This window comes from Dipodomys ordii, unplaced genomic scaffold, assembly GCF_000151885.1.
Source record: "Dipodomys ordii isolate 6190 unplaced genomic scaffold, Dord_2.0 Scaffold154, whole genome shotgun sequence".
NCBI lineage: Eukaryota > Metazoa > Chordata > Mammalia > Rodentia > Heteromyidae > Dipodomys > Dipodomys ordii.
Window position 1 is genome coordinate 2,215,897 of NW_012267370.1, and position 3,644 is coordinate 2,219,540.

The 3,644-nt window shown below is 40.0% G+C and overlaps 1 pseudogene; it reads left to right on the forward strand.

The window, feature by feature from the left end:
* Positions 1 to 599: 599 nt before the first annotated feature.
* On the forward strand, positions 600 to 971 carry LOC105997862 (annotated as a pseudogene).
* The last annotated feature ends 2,673 nt before the right edge of the window (positions 972 to 3,644 follow it).

Sequence of the window (3,644 nt, forward strand, 5' to 3'; positions counted from 1 at the left end):
GTGGACCATGAATTACAGGTGTGAACCACCAGAACCTGGCAGTCTGAACTTTCTATTAAGTGCTCAATGGAACTTGCTTAAGTCAGTTCACATTCTGAGTAAGAAAACAAATGTAATCATATATATTTTCTTTTTTATTTTAATGTTCATTTCATTTTAATTTTATCAGTGTATATTAATTATACAAAGTGGTTTAATTGCAATACTTCCATGCTTACTTCAATCAAATTTACCCCTTCTATTCCTTCCTTCCTTCCTTCTTTTTGCCAATACTGGGAGTTTGAACTAAGGGCCTAAATGCTGTCCCTTAGTTTTTATTCTCAAGCCTGGTGCTCTACCACTTGTGCTATATCTTCACTTCTGGTTTTTTGCTGCTTAATTGGAGAGTCTCACAGACTCTCCTGCCCAGGTTGGCTTTAAACCGAGATCTCAGCCTCAGATCTCAGCCTCTTGAGAAGCAAGGATTACAGGCATGAGCTACTGTCACCCCAAAATATTACTCTTTCTTATCTCCCCTTTTAAAAATAATTGTAGACCTGGTGGCAGGGGGCGAGACAAGCAGCGAATCCGTGTGGGCGCAATCGCAGCGCGGGGTTGCCATGGAGGAGGTGCAGCAGCTCCGGGTGCAGGAGGCAGTGGATTCCACGGTGAAGAGTGTGGAGAGAGAGAACATCCGGAAGATGCAGGGCCTCATGTTCCAGTGCACTACCGCCTACTGTGAAGATAACCAGGCATTCCTGCAACAGGTGCCCCAGTGCATCGAGCACTGCCATACACCTCTGGCTCAAGCACAGGCTTTGGTGACCAGTGAGTTGGAAAAGTTCCAGGACCATCTGGCCCGATGCACCATGCATTGTAATGACAAAACCAAAGATTCAATAGATGCAGGCAATACGGAGCTTAAGGCGAAACAGCAGTTGGACAGTTGTGTGACCAAGTGGATGACCACATGCACCTCATCCCAAGTATGACCAAGAAGATGAAGGAGTCTCTCTCATCCATTGGAAAACAAGTCTTTGCTAGTGACCATGGGACTTGGGGCAGGGAATCTATTTAATAAGAGAAATGAGAATTTTAGTCTTTTAAGCAAAGTTTAAAATGAAGAAATTAAGGATGGCAACAAGTTTAAGGCATATTTCACTTGCCTGTGGACCCTGGTTCTTTTGTGAAATGGAAAACCCTGGTGCTAAAATTTCAGTCGTGATAGCGTTGGAGAGTGTTCGAGAGCCTAAATTTCATGTGGCAAGTGCTTTTTTTGGCAGTAGAGATCTCTTATGTACCAAGCCAGAGATCCTCCAAGTACCAGATTCTCCTTACTACACAAGATGCAACAGGTTGGCATTTTCCTATAACCCAACTCTAATCTGATGAAGTTTAAGTAGGGTGTGTCTATTGTCAACTCCTGTTTACTATAAGTATCATGACACCAATTTCCATGAATTGTAAAGCAAATTCCAGTAGATCACTAATTTAGAAGGGGAAAAATGCTTCTGGATCTTTAGTTTTGCTTGGTTTTGTTTTATATACAAGAGCATGAAAGAAACAGTAGATTGAATGTCAACTTGAGTGGTTCCTTTTGCCATTAAGATATAAATTTGAAATTCTGACATTGCATTTTTCAGCCTGGAGACCATTGCAAAATCATAAACATCAGTGTCACACTTGAGGGTGGAAAGCAGAGCTTCCTCCACTAGCTAACAAGCCCTGAGGCTTTTTGTAGCAGACTGATGGGATGGTCTTGACAGTGATACTTCCCATTGCAAGGAAAATTCAGTAATAAACACTAAAATAGGAACTATTGTCTAGTTGAGAGAATTGTAACATACTGGAATCCAAAAGCCCTCGATTTTGTAGAACAGAATGGAATACAAGCCTAAACCCAGCATTATTTACTTAGCCCCTGGATTAAGTGCCTAATTGATACCATCCCAGGGGCACAGGAAGTTCAAAAATTAAGCAACTTGAGCTAAGAAAAGCTGCAACAACCTTATAACAAAGAACATAGACACAGACTCAGTACCAAATATGAGTTTGCCTGGAGTCTTTACCACATGTGGTGTTCCTGCTCTAGCAAAGCATGGCACCTTTTCAGTGGGGATCATGTTACTTTTTTTTAACCAACTTCTTACTTGAAACTATAATATAGCCTGTTTGCTGTGACAAGCCTATGATATATATTTTCTTAGTGGTATGATCTTTTTTGTGAAGTAACCTTATATTGTTTTCCCACTATCTAGATGATGACTATTTAACTTTCCCAATATGCTTCTTGTTATATGTGAAATAAATTTCTTATGATATCCAAAAATAATTGTAATGGATTTCATCATTCTATTTTCTCACATGTGTATAAAGTACCTTGATCATAATGGTCCTCCCTTCCACTGGTTATCCTCCCAAATAGTTCTCCCATTGTACAATTGTAGTATATACGTCTGTAAACTGAGTAATACTGAATCTGTTCTCTGACAATAATGGAAACAAAATAGAAATCAGTAACAAAAATACGACAGGAAAATGTCTAACTCTTTGGAAAATGAATACCACCTTTTAAATACTCTGTGTATCAAAGGTAAATCTCAAAGGAAAGGAAAGCAGTAGTAGAACTGAGTGAACATGAAAATGTGACATTTCAAAATTTATGAGTTGCAGCAAAAGCAGTTCTGAGAAGGAAATTAGAAGTACTATATAGTTCCATTACAAAAGAAAAAGACTGCCTTGCTAGGGGGCTTACACCTAAAATTACAACTATTCAAGAGGGAAGATTGGGGGGATTTCACCCTAAAGCAAAATGTTAGTGGGAGCCCATCTCAAGAAATATGCCAGGTATAGTAATCCATATCTGTCATCCCAGCTACAGTGTGTAGGATTGTGGTCTGTGGCTGGCCTGGGTAAAACATCTAAGACACTACCTAAAAAATAACCTAAAGTACATAGGACTGGAGATATGGTAGAGTGTCTGCCTAGCAAGCACAAGGCCCTGTGTTCAAACCTCAATATCATCACATATGGTGGCTCATGATTGTAATCCTAGCTACTCAGGAGGCTGAGATCCACAGATCAAAGCCAGCCTGGGCAGAAAAGTCCCTGAGACTCTTGTCTCCAATTAATCAGAAGTGACACTGTGGCTCAAATGGTAAAGTGCTAGCCTTGAGCACAAAGAGCTCAGGGGACAGTGCCTAGGACCTGAGTTCAAGCCCCACAGCTGACAAAAAATCAATAATCTCAAAATGAAGAAAAGAAGTGTACAACAAACTTAAATCAGTATCTTTAACCCAAAAGCAGAAGATACAGGGATAAGACACTATGTTGAAAATGAACTTTATAAATTTGCAGAGGGTGGGGGAGGGAGGAGTTAGGGAGGTGAGGAGGGAAGGGATGGTAGGGGAAAAACAAAGGAGGAGGTAACAATGCTCAATAGGAAATTTACTCATTATCTTACTCATGTAACTGTAACCCCTCTGTACAGTATCTTTTTTTTTGAAATGCTTTTAAGTTTATTTTTTTCCTTCCTTTTTTTTGGCAATGTGTAGTTGTAGTCACATCCCAGTATGCTTTTTGTTTTATCAGTTTGATGTAAAGATGAAAACCAAATTGTCCCTTCCTCAGACGGGAAGCCCCTGGTGAAAAGCCAGGGTGTATGT